The sequence below is a fragment of the Perca flavescens genome, chromosome 12 (assembly GCF_004354835.1).
Source record: "Perca flavescens isolate YP-PL-M2 chromosome 12, PFLA_1.0, whole genome shotgun sequence".
NCBI classification, from domain to species: Eukaryota; Metazoa; Chordata; class Actinopteri; order Perciformes; family Percidae; genus Perca; species Perca flavescens.
Genome location: NC_041342.1, coordinates 29,367,602 through 29,381,806, shown reverse-complemented (window position 1 = coordinate 29,381,806; position 14,205 = coordinate 29,367,602).

Here is a 14,205-nt window from a genome sequence, read left to right as displayed (position 1 = left end):
AGGTAAAAAAAATAAATAAATAAATAAAAACCTGCACAGTATAAAGGAAATTACTAGAGAAATGAAAAATGAACCATGGCGAACCAGCCACTACAAATCAACACATTTGTTAGCCTATTTTTATTTTTTTTGCCTACATAGATTGCATTTGTGTCCTGAAGATGAACTTGCTGATTTTAAGTCCCCAACCGTGAAACAATCTTATAACTGTGTTTGTCCCTGATATCACTGGCATATCACTAACCAACATTGTACCTATCTTACAAAACTGCGGCTAGATGCGCTGGTCTTCCCATTTCTAACATTAAATGTTTTGTATATCATGGAGGAATATAGGCTTCTGTCTCTACAGGAGGGCCTTAATAAGTTGTGTTAAAACACCTTTAATAAAGTGATGATGTTTGTGTCCTGGCTGCATATCTACACATGATCTATAACCAATTATATTATCAATACATCTATATCATGTTATTGTTCTCTTAAAATACTTGTCTTCAACAAGCTATGAATAAATGTACTCTTGCTACTTTGTGAAGTAATCAAATTACAGGGTCTAAAACCTATTGGAAGTAGGCTAGTCATTAGTTTGACATTAGTTTCCCTTTCTGTCTCTTGATTGTTTTGGTTTTTTAAATCCCACTGACACTTATCTGTCACACTGTAACACCAGTCATAAAATGTCACACAATAAACAGAGATAAACGGAAATGGCCATCATAAAACAGATCGGGGATGTCTTTACGCAACAATTAGATGATAATAATAATAAGAAGAAGAAGAATGACATCAACAACTCATCAGGGGAACTTTCTGTTAAAGTGGAGAGCACTTCAACTTGTTAATGGAACATCCACATTTTTTGCAGGTGCAGGTGCACGTGCAAATTTTGGTCCCAAGCAAAAAGAATGAAGGATGTAACCTATTTCTGTTAATAATGCTGATGCTGGGCCTGTTGTAGCTTGTTTTGACCATTTCAAGTATCGTCATGAAATACAAGTTGTCAATTAGATAGAGATAGATGGATACTTTATTCATCCCAAGGGAAATTGTAGGCATCCAGTAGCTTAGACAACCATAACACAACAAACACACATACACACATATATCTCACATACATAAAAAAAAAAAGAAATCACTCACAGAAATTTAACAATTTGTGAAGTGATTACCAAGGCCCGCAATGACCATGGTAAGGTGCTATGGTAGAGTGTGTATTGAACAATGGTGGTAGTGCAGGGATTGAACAGTGCAATAGCTTATTAATTAAGATTTATTTTAAGGTGGTTTGCTGATAATGAGATTACAGTACAGAGCGCTGGTGGACAACTTTGTGGAGTGGGCTGGTAAGAATCACCCCCCTGCTGGTGGAGATGTGGACATGGCTGAGGAGTACAGACACCTGGGAGTTAACATCGACAGCAGGCCGAACTGGAAAATCAACAGCACAGCTGTTTACAAGGAGGGGATGAGCAGACTTTATCTCCTGAGGAAGCTGAGATACTTCAACGTGTGCAGCAGAAATGTTGGAGATGTCCTACCAGTCTGTTGTGGCCAGCGATCTGTTTTCCTTGTGCCAGTCAGAAGTCTCGCTGCAGCATTTTGCACCAGCTGTAGGTGAGACAATAAGGACTGGCCAACACCCAGGTACAGTGAGTTAGAATAATAACTAATAACTAACAAAGGCTGGCTCTGTTATTGGCTGCAAACAGGACACATTTGAAGCTTTGGTGGAGAGGAGGTCACTGAACAAACTGGATACCCCCCCCCCACACACAGGTCCAACAGAGGAGCATCTTCTCTACAAGAGAAGCTACAAGAAATCATTCGTACCACAGGCAATACAACTTTTTAACACTTCACTAAGTATTAGATAACTAAGTGCAACTTGCACAAACATAGGTTTACTTACATCTTTATTAATACTATTTAAGTAGTAATCATTTTTATTCCTAACTTGTAGATATGTTTTACATTCTCCACTTCATTTTTTTGAATACTTGTTCTTGTATTCTATCCTATTTATTATTTCATGTATATTCTGTATGTGTGCCGTGTGTCTGATATTTTGCTGCTGTAATACTGTAATTTCCCATTTTTGGGATGAATAAAAATCTATCTACACCATCTAGTGTTCGAGACAAGACATTGCAGCCCAACATTTTTTTTTTTGTTTATTTCAAATAAAGATTTATTTGAAACAAAAATCTTGTCTTTTAAGCCACTCTTTGCTGTCATATTTCTTTCATTGTTTATATTGAAAAAATTTTTTTCAGCAGAGTTGAAGCAAAAAAAGGTGCTAATAGTACTGTTAGTTACAGCAGAAGCAGTATTCAAAGGGTTAGTAGAAGTAGAAGCAGCCCAACACTAGTAGTGGTAACATCAGTTGGCTGTGGCTCAGTGGTAGAGCCAATCGGAAGGTTCAATCCCTGGCCCTGCAGCCCCATGTCGAAGTGTCCTTGGGCAACCCCGAGTTGCCCCCGATGCTGCGCCATCAGAGTGTAAATGTGCGTGAATGTTTATCTGATGAGCAGGTGGCACCTTGTACGGCAGCCTCGGCCACAGTGTATGAATGGTTCCTGTACTATGTAAAGTAGTCGTTAAGACTAGAAAAGCACTTTATAAATACAGTACATTTACATCAGAGCCATTTAAAAAAAAAAAATTGGAAGACATTTGTTTTTTCACAGAACTTTTTACACTGTTGTATATAACTATTTAACCATTGTAGAAGGTACGTTCAATTGAAAAGGGGAAAATGTGTACGGTTACTCATGGATGAATAATGATTTGACTTCTGTACAGACTTAAGAATTAAAAACACAAAGCTTTAAGTAAATCCCTTAGTTTCCCTCTAAGGGAAGGGTGTATGTCTCTACTGACCAATTACCAAAACAATTGCTCAAATGTGAATTTGCGCGTTTTGCAGCTCTGTTGACTTTGTCCATTCAGTGCTACAGCTTCGCGACAAAAGGTATTAGTCACACAACTTCACATTAGGCCAAATGCTTTTTAACACAAGCCACTTTCAAGTTACTTATGCCCCCTTTATTTTAAGGAAGAACATTTATTTATTTACGATACATTATTCATTCACAAAGAAAATTGGTGTCCTTAAAAGGTTGCATTTTTCCTAATTCTTTTAATTAAGGCATTAAGATTTCCAAAAGATGGTTTTGTACTCCTCTTTTTAGTCAAATGTTGGGTATGTAAACTTATGAGCACTTACAACTGTATGAGAACTGTATATCCATGCATCAATGTTATTTTTGGGCAATTTGTTTGAAAGAAACCCTTATTTCTGATGTTAAAAACGGGGTCAAATTTGACCCGAGGACAACACAAGGGATATAACCCATCAAAATTATGACATCATCTGATCGCGCTTGGTACCGAGTCCCAATACTTTGTGGCTCTAACAGAGAAGACCGATCCGCCCAACTCTCCTCGGTCGGTCGCCCTAGTTCTCCTCCCAGTGGCTGAACACGGTGATGTGTGTACTCCATCTCCTTGAGAGGAACTGGTGCTAGGACGTTACTGCCCATGTCTACCCATTGAGTTGTTGGAGGACTGAACCAATTTGTTCTTACACACAGAACTAAAAAGCCTGAAAAAGTTTGGAATTGAAGTGCCACCAGTCCAGTTTGTTCTCTGAATATGTACCATTTCAAATCACGATCTCAGTTGGCATAGATTGATATAATTGTCCCACGAGGGAGAAGTTGATACTTTCAGTATCTCCAAATTATGTTTATGAGTGTGGTGGTCACAGACACACAACTGAAGGTTTAAGGTACACACTCCAACATCACCACATGTTCAGTTGTTTAAAGTTGCAGTCACATTACAGTACATAAAAGACTGTTTGTTTGGTTTGAAATGACTTCATTAGCACCTAGATAATCCACCGGTTTACCACACAGTTGACATTGTTTGTCCTGATGCAATTTAGTTTCATTTTAGATTCTTTAATTTCTCTTTCTCTTTGAGTTACCTGGCTGCAGTTCTCTTCCTGGTGAACCAAAGATGGGGCAGAGGGTGGAGCCTGATTTTATGCAGAGGCCCCAGTCTTGGACCTTTCCAAAAGATCTGTAGGGGGCGGGGGGTAAATCATAGTTTCTTCCTGCAAGTTGTAGTTAGTGTTCATGTTGTCTTCCCCTCCGTGTGTTTATTGGTTTGGACAGTTGGTATATAAGTGTCTCTCACACCTCATTTGAGAGGTCTGTTAATTGAGTTAACATTTTGATTTTGTTAGCCTTATTTTTCAGTAGAGTTATGTTTTGTTGACCTTTTTTAAGGGCCATATTACTCTTTGCCTTATTTACTTGTGAATCCTTGTTTTGGAGGAAATAAAGCCAACCTTTTCAACTTTAAAGGTCCAGTGTGTAACGTGTTTAGTTGTTCACTATGAAAATCGGTGTTGCCCGTTCACAAACTTGTCCTTTGTCATGAATATTTACCACCACCATCAATTCCAAGTATTCCTTTTGGCTTGAAATTTTACATTTGCATTCGCATGACCTGGGGTAGACGCTCCATATTCATGCGCCATCTTGAAATACTTTAGCCGGTAAGGGACATACAGGACATACTGCTCCGCCTTTCACATTTTCCCTGTCAGATGATAAACTCACAGCTGCTGCTAATGCTGCTAACGGGTATCGTAGCTTCCCGGCCCCCGGCGAGTTTGAAGAAGGAAACGTGGAGGACCACACGTATTCAAAATCCAAATTTCAGGAATAGGAGTCTTCTTCTTCTTCGCCCAGAAAAAGAAAAAGGATATTGAAAAGAGCAAGAGACCGGCTTTTTGAAGCGTGAAGGCTACCGTAGCTGTAATACCTACTTTGAACTGCGTTGTGCCAGAGAGTTGATTGCGATATATGATCGCAACGCTAGATGGGAGAAATTCCCACACAGTGGACCTTTAAACCTGTGTTCCTGTGTTCCTTGACTGCTTGATCCACGACAATGAGTCAGCCTACATATCATGAAAACCTATAACTACTTACACTGTAGTGGTTTACAGCTCTAAATTTAACCATCACAAAACCACATTTTTATTTAATTTTAATGTTATCATTCATTTCTTTAATCATCAGAAGACAATTTGAATGTCCTATTCCTGGTGCTGTTGTTAATTATTATTGACTATCCCTGCCTAATGGTAGAGTACAAGGCCACGTACAGTATGTGTCTTTGTTGCTATATTGAAAGAGATTTAGACTTTGTTTCTGTAAACAGACCGCCACCACTGACAGGGTCCCTGAGTACGCAACTGCAGTCACATTTCACACAAATATACCGTGAAGGCTGCAGTTGCTTCACTGATTGGTTATATAATATGTAATTCAACATGTTTTCTGCCTATTTCTGAAGGACTAATATGACAGACCTGAAATACATTTAAGCATGTAACTAGATCAATAGAGAGAAACAATGTTGGATTACATAATCAGTGTGTGTGCATGAGTGTGTGAATGGAGCTGAGTGGGTGTGTGTATGCGTTATACGGTATGCATAAAAGACAACTTTAAACAGGATTTTGTAATGCAACCTGAAACGTCTATGAAATAATTACCGTGGCTGACGCAAACCACACGGCCTGTGGACACATTCAGAGGATTAACAGCCAACCCGGGTCAGATTAGGCTGGCTAGTCTTTTAACAAGGCTGTTTGGATGTAAACAAGCTGGTGTCACACATAAATTTATAAAATAGGATGCATTACCCACCTTCACCAACTACAACATTCATTTACTGCTTATATATCAATACATCAATAATCCAATAAGATATAGATAAGATATACTTTATGGTCCCCGAAGGAAAATTTATTTTGGACAGCTTTACAAAGACAACACAAAATACAGAAAATAAGCATCTCTCAACACATACTCTCATATGACACAAAACATGCTTTTATATACACTAGACAGGTACAAATATAGTAAGCACATTAACTACTCCTTTCATTGGCATTTTTAATTGAACAACCCTGTCGGCTGCATTCTCCGCAATAACTGTAGCACAGCCTACTGAGATATTGCACAACGAACGTATTGCCCAACCCCAATAGCCTACGTATTACACAAATGACCCAATGCACTGACATAATGTGCAACCCAAATAGCCTAAGTATTGCACAACTAACATATTGCACAACCCCAATAGCCTACAAATTGCACAACTAACATATTGCAAAACCCCAATAGCCTATGAATTGCACAACTAGCATATTGCACAACCCCAATAGTCTACGTATTGCACAAATGACATAATGCACAACCCAAATAGCCTACATATCATATATAATATGATAATATAACAATGACAGTGGCTACTCTACACAATAAGTACTTGTTTTATTACTTTGAGTAGATTTTGTTGCTAGTCCTTCCGCACTTTTACTAAGGTCTATATTTTGAACGCAGAGCTTTTATATAACAGAGAATTTTTATTGTGTTGTATTTTTACTTAAGGTACATTATTTGAATACATCTTCCACCCCCGTGTATTTCTTATTTGGTGTAACAGTGCATTATGCTCATTTGAGTTTTGTCATCAAATGTGCACGCTGAGGCAAAGGGAAGAGATACCACTTCAGAACTTTAATAGATATTGGGTTTTGAGAAGGTCACAACAAAAATGGGAGAAAAAAATGGTGGATTTTGCAATCACTATCATTATTTGTACACACACAGCAGTGAGGTCAGTATGAGGATGCAAAGCCAGTTTCCCTCTTGATGACATTCATCCCTGTGGAAGGCATTACAAATGGAAAATAAACTGCTTTTCCGAACAATAACCAGTAACAGAAAATAAATGAATTCAGACAATTACCGAGCATGTATGATATACATTCCAGAGAGAGGCATTCTACTGTACATAAACTAAATGCAGCACACACTCACATACACCCTACCATTTTTCATTTCCTCCTACAATGATAAGGCCTGGGCGCAGCACCCAAGCCGTTTTGGCCACAACCCAAGCCGAATAAATGTAAAATCATCAAAACTAAGCATCAAAACTAACTAAATGCCTTTTCTCAGATCTAATTGATTGTAGTTGGTCCCCAGTGGACTTCTTTAGCAAGTTTAGTCTTCAAGCTTTTTTTGTGTTATTTATTTAATATCTTGTCGAGCTTTTCCAACGTTTTAGACACAGATATAGTAATAACAATGGTCCAAAATTATGTGAAATTGCATATTTCTTTTATTTCAAAAAAAAATAATCACATTTTCTTGAGGGAGTACCCCTAAACCCTTCTCCCAAACACATGCACCCAAGTCTTCCACACAACTAGGGATAATATTGCATATACAGCATACATTCCCTACCAAATTCAAGCCATTCTGGAGCAGCGAGGCTTCTCTCTTGGCATTCACCGCGTGCCTTAATTGACTGATTTGAAATCAAGGTCCACTGTGAACACTGAGAGAGGACGCCCAGAGTCTCAGAGGAAGACAGAGACAATAACCTTGAGGTAGAAAGTGCTGCGGTTAAACCTACTATAGATGTTTTGTATTCCTGCAGACTGTGAATACAGCCCCGAGTTACACTTTTAACTGAATTGCAAATATAGTGTACAGCATTAACTGTCAATTTGTCTCTTGTCTGCATTTCTGCAATTCTGGAGTACTGTCACGGCCGCCTCACTGTCATCTTTAAAGGAAATGCCTTTTAATTTACATATTACATACACATATTAAAAGAAATGGTGAACAAATGGAAAATAAAATGTCTATGCTTTGTTGTTTAATTTAATTATTTCAAAACACACTTCCTTACTGACAATATTTAAAGGTCACACACATACCTGCTGATCAGCTTTCTTCCGCTCTATACTTTATGGCAGCCATCGACTGTTTACAACAGCCTGTCCTGTTAGACAGTATTCAGATGTTTAAAAAAAACAACAATGCACAAACGCAGATAATATTCAATCTCTCTTTTTCCGTGACAAGTCAAGGACACATGAAGCAGGCAGCCATTACAGAGTGGAGCCAATGCAGGCTGCAGGGATCTAAATGAGGCTAAGACCAGATTTTGATGGAGTCTCATCAGAACGTAAACAGATGGAAAGCTGAGCATCTGAATGGCGTCATCATGGGGAGAAATACGACTAAAGTGTGCAAAATTAAAGGGCTTTTTTTTTTTTTTTCTTGTCTTTTCTTGTGCCAAATGGTGACACACTGTAATTTCCCTCATGAAAAATGCAACTGAAATGGTATTATCTATTCACAATGATGATATTAAAATCTTATTATGGTATAATTAAACAGTGAAAATGACATAGGCTAGAGGTAGTGTAAAAAAAAAAAAATCTATTTATATTCATCCTAGAGGCACGCAGACGCAGTAATGTAAACACACCACTGAGTATAGGCTACACATTGTCCCTGCTGGAATATTTTACAGATGATCAAATATATATGTATATATACATATATATCATAAACTAACAATAAGGTCACAATAAACTCAATTTTGACAAGCGCAGACACTCGAAATGTCCCTTTAGGAGTGTTATATAAGAGTGTTTTTTTTTTTTTTTTACGTTACCCCTCCCGACATTATATGGAGCAGATTATTACAGTATCTAGGCCGTGCCGTGCAGCATTAGCCTATATGATCCACCAAAGCCTGACAACCACATTCCACATTCTGTCAGACAATAAGAATAGCCTACACAATATGCACTTTATTATTATTATTATTATTATTATTATTATTATTATTTTACGCACAAAGGCAGCCGCTTATTAAGAGATATATCGTTTAAAAATAACAAGAATCAATTGCCTAAATGTGAAGAGCGTCGACCTCTGCAGAGGAACACGGAGCTGCTATAGTCTCCTTGTCGCATTATCTCCTCCAGCAGGATCCATCATCCCGAAGCCTTTACATCCTCCCTCTCCGGCTCGTCTCTCCTCTTCTCTCCAGATCCTTTTCATGCGGGACACCAACAAAAAAAAAAATGATTTCAAATTAAAAATAAATAAATAAACTTGTCGATGAGGCGCAGTTTCTTTTCAGTGTTATCTTCCCCACTCCCTGGAGGGTGATAAAAATGATCTTGGTTAATTGGTTTAATGTTCGAGACGAATTTGTCAAAATGAAATCAAAGTGTTGGGATTCATCCTCCCGGACAGTGCGGAGGAGCGGGCGGAGGATTACGCACGGGAGAAGGCTGGGGCGTGCTGACGTCACCATGCAGACAGATGCTCTCTCTCTCTCTCTCTCTCTCTCTCTCTCTCTCTCTCTCTCTCTCTCTCTCTCTCTCATCGCCACCACCACCACCACCCCTCCCCCTCTTTGCCCTTGAGACCGGGATAGGCCTCCTGCGGGGAGGATGCTGCCATTTGGCTCTGTCACTTTGCTCTGTTCCCCAGTATTCAGCTGTTCGATTTGAAAACAGCACAATTATCACTTGTTAGAAAGAAAATGTATTTATTATATAACAGAATATGATAAGAAAATATTACATTTCTCACAGCCACGGTGGTGATTGTATAATGTTTTTACCTTGTGTGTGTGTGTGTGTGTGTGTGTCATCAGGGCAAAATGTGATACTGGAGACAACTAACGGGAACTGTAAATCTGGAATCCGTCTGTCTTTTTATTTGTCTGTCTGTCTGTCTGTGCACATATTTTGTCACGGCGATAGCGAGATGCAGTCGCCAAACTTTACAGCTGTGTAGTCGAGATTAAAATAAATGCCGAGCTCGAAGATGGGTGCGAGCAAGGGCGCCGGAAGTACGGATGTAGGAAGTAGGGAAGGGCTCTTAGCCCCCCCCACACACACACACACACACACTTTCTACCTGCTCTGCTGTGCAGCATGCCTGAGGACAACCATTGTTACCTGGTAACCACAACCATGTGAAATTTATTTTTGAGCGATGTCTCAAATTCATTTGCATTATGTGCACAACTTAAAGCTATAGTGTGTAGTTTCTGTCGCCCGCATGAGGAATTCTAAGTAATGACAACAACACTGATGTTGATACAAGCCTTCCGTGATTCCCCATCCCTCCTCCTCCACGCAATAGCTAGTAGCCAAGGAGGACACGGAGGATTAAAAAATCACGATGGACTCTTCAAACGGAGATACAACCACTTAGCTTTTAAGAGAACTGAACGAACTACATAGTCAGTGACAACAAGTCTTTCAACTTAACTGGACAAAATGATTTGAATCCGAAAAGTGATTTGTGATTTTCACCGCTAGTCACATTGGTCTCGCTTTGCCAGACCATCCATACACTGCGGAGCGGAGGAGGGTCTGGCTAGTCCACACAGCATTCCGGGATGGGAGAAAAACGTGCTCTGGTTTATTGGCATTTCTTTAAACCAATCACAATTGTCATGGGCGGCGCTAAGCTCCGCACAGAGTCCTGCGACAGAAAACTCAGATTGGACAGATAGTCTAGCTAGCTGTCTCAATTTACCACGCAGAAATCAGAGGAGCAGTTAACCATAGTCCTCATAAATCTACCGGAGTTGAAATTCCAACACAAAGAAAGTGGAAGGAAACGGAAATACATGCATCCGGTGGAATTTCCTGCGACACCGGAGCAATCGTGGAAGTGGAACGTCAAGGATGTAGACTAAGTCACATTTACAACCAAAGGCAAAACTCCATCCCAGTTTTCTGTCTGACAGACTGTAACATGGCAGCACCTCCCCACCAACAGTATTTGATGACGCCTTAATTGCTTCCACACTTCTTTTTTTCTACACGGACACTCTGCTGCTGTCGTTCCACTCTTTTAGGAGTTCTGCCAGATCTTGTGAATGTAACACATTTCCTGTAAGAGGACATTTCAGCAGAAATTGCTTCGGGAACGGATCTATTCAGACCTTTTGAGGGTGAAAGCAGTCTTTGAGAGCTGTGATGCTTCATGAAATGATTGAACTGCGCTAGGACTGGGAGTCAATCCAGCACGGAAATGATGGAGTGGTTTCTTCGACTGCAGGACTGTGTCCCAATTAGAAACCCAGAACAGAAGAATACTTAGTTCACACTATCTATTGCATGAGACAGGTGCATCAGAGAGGACAGTGCTTTGGGTCAAAAGTTGCAAACAAACTCCCGCACCATTCATTCTTGCAAAAATACACTTATTTGCGACGTTTCGTTTTTCTTAGTTCATCGGGTGAAATTTTGCCAAAATTTCAAAAATTAATGTATTTTTGCAAGATGTTTGCAACACAGATAAAGCCATCATTTAAACATGATGTGCTTCCTGTCACATCCTGTCATTTCAACCGACAGAGTCAGGTATATGGGTACATTTCTGTTCAAGCTGAACTTGTTTTACGTCATTGCTTCCCAAATGAAGTAAAAAATAAGTTGTGTTTTGGGAGCAGGGCCGGAGAGGAGCAGATTGGAAAGTGCAATGGCACTTCAATGTCCCATCACTTCTCTGATGTGTCACCAAACACATCCATCAGATGGAAGACTGGAGCAGCAATTCCGACCACATGCATTTTCTCTCTCATTCCTTCTCGCTATAAGAAAGAATACACTGGCCTTTTTTTATTTAATACTCCTTTACTTTTACGTACAGTAATTAAGATTTTAAATACGTGACTTTACTTGTAACGGAGCATTTTAGCATTATTGAAATTGGTACTTTTTCTTAAAAGTATAATATGCAGGATTTTTACTTACAATAAAAACAATGTATAGACTGATACAAAAATAATCCCTCACAGTCATCACTTATGACCCACTTGAAATGTGCCATGGTGTCTGAATCTGCAGATACCCTCCTCTCTGCCTGGATTTTGTCTTTTCTTCTTATTTTCCTGAGTCGGGACGTTTATGGGGGTGTACAAAGAGCCTTTGAGCACCAAGTGGGTGTGTCACCCCCTGCCAATAACAGCATGCAGGGTGGTGCGGCCTGTTCTCTTTCCCAACCACCCCCTTGGTCACGCCCCTCGGCGTCTGATGATATTTTTGTGCTTTAGAATGTAGCTGCTGTGAAACAATCAGAAAATAAAGTTGTATCCCTCTGATTCATTGCTTTGTTCTTGCTAACGCTGCTCTCTCTTTTCATTCACTCTCTGGCTTGCTTAACCACCACTACTACCACTAACTACTATCTCTCTCTCTCTCTCTCTCTCTCTCTCTCTCTCTCTCTCTCTGTTTTCCCATATGAACTCTGGACAACGTCAGGAGAATCCCGAGTTTCCCCTTCACACATGTAGCCGACAGCAGGAGATAGTCTGTGTCAGTGTCGCGCTCCTTTAGAAGTTCCCAAACTTCGTTGACTCTCCAGATAGACTTTTTCATTGCTGTCTTTGTGTAAATAACCCTTTTTCTTCACCCCTTGTCAGAAAAGCAAGTTGTGTCACAGGTTAAAAACATGTCCATGTCCACATTAACCTGCGAGTGGGCCCCAGTGCAAGAATGAGCTGTGGGCCCCCTTTTGGGCCCCTGTTTGAGGTTATTTGGTAAAGCACACATTTATTTACACCATGTATTTTTCGACATAACAGCTCCACTACAAGATAAATGTGCGATGAATCAAATTACCACGACTGACACACAGTAAGTATGGGCCCCTAGACACTCAGGGCTCCCAGAACTGTTGCCTTGGAGAGAATATTTGTGATAACATTATTAGACCATGAAATACTAAGAAAAAAAATAATTAACATGTTTATAGTGCTGTACTTCATGTCTAATTTGCAAACAGCATCTAGCAGCTACAGCAGATGTAATTATGTACATTAGCATTAGAGGGCAGTCTTTCATTCGTTGAATGACAAAACATGAGAAGCACCAAACTTCATATCATCACAATGTCTCTTCTAGTGATGCTAATACCAACAGAAGAGTGACTATCAACAGTGTTACATTTCACATATACATTTTAAAATAAATAAATGATAGGCTAAATATCACCCAGGTGAAAGAAATACGTTTTGAGACATTACATTGTCCATATATTGTTTCACTCTCTGTAAAGCAGTTTGGCTCTCAGTTTTGGTGGTGTTGATTATAATAATAAAAATAATAATAATTAATAATAATAATAATAATAATAATAATAATATATATAATATCAGAATCATCAGGTGCTCACTGTTTCATCTTGAACTTCAGTTTGTGTTCATGGTGCAGGTGTCCTCGGTTATGACCCTGCTCGCGCCCTACCTTCTGTTAATCTGATGTCTAATTGGCTAAATAGAGCAGATGAAGCTAAGACCAGGAATAGGAATACACCCCCCACACACGTGTGTCCAAGTTAAAGGTTTGACAAAGTGTAAGGTTAGTACAACATGACCAAGTTATGGAAATATTACATTAGCCTTTAGTGGCGATCTGACCACAAAAGAAATGCCACTGGAGGGAATTTGAAACCATTTCCAACGCTTGCTGATGCCAATAATGAGGTCTGCCATTGTCTTAAGGGTAATCCTTTATTTTGTAAATGCATTTCAAAACACCTACAAAAAGACTGACTGTGAAAGATTAATGACGAGCGGACGAGATCTAAAAACATCACTGGCACACAGCTGAGGTTGAAAAACTGTGTGGCTTCCCAGATCCTAATTCCTCAATCCCCTTCTCACCTGTGATTCCCTTTCTAACCTCTGATTAGCACACATACACACAGGTGCGCAGGTGATATAGCGAACAAACCATTCCCACAAACATACCACACACTCACACACACACACACACACACACACACACTATACACATAATACACGCACGCAGCACATGTCCACATTGGTATAGCCTAATAGCTTTATCCATCCAAGAACTCACATTGTATTCACATTTTGCTCATTTGACAGTCCCAGTTTTACATAAACTTTTTAGACAGTCAGTATCAATTGAAATGACAATAAAATTATTTCCAGTACACTGGCAACTTTTATTTTTGTGAGAAAGAGACTTACAAGTACCTACGAAACATACATCTCATCTTAACTTGTATTGCCTTACAGTCTAAATTTGATGTGTAGCTCAACTTATCAACCATAGGAATCTCACAGGTGACACTGAGAGAGAAATTATATCTTAAGAGCTAAAATTAAATGTATGAATTGGGGGAAAGCTGTATGGGGGTGGGTTTCTGTTCTATAGAAGCTCTCTAAATGTCTATTGGCCCTTTGTTCTGCCATTTAAATGTTACAGTGATCGACCAAATGAGGTGTTGTAATTGAACAAATCTAAGAATACTA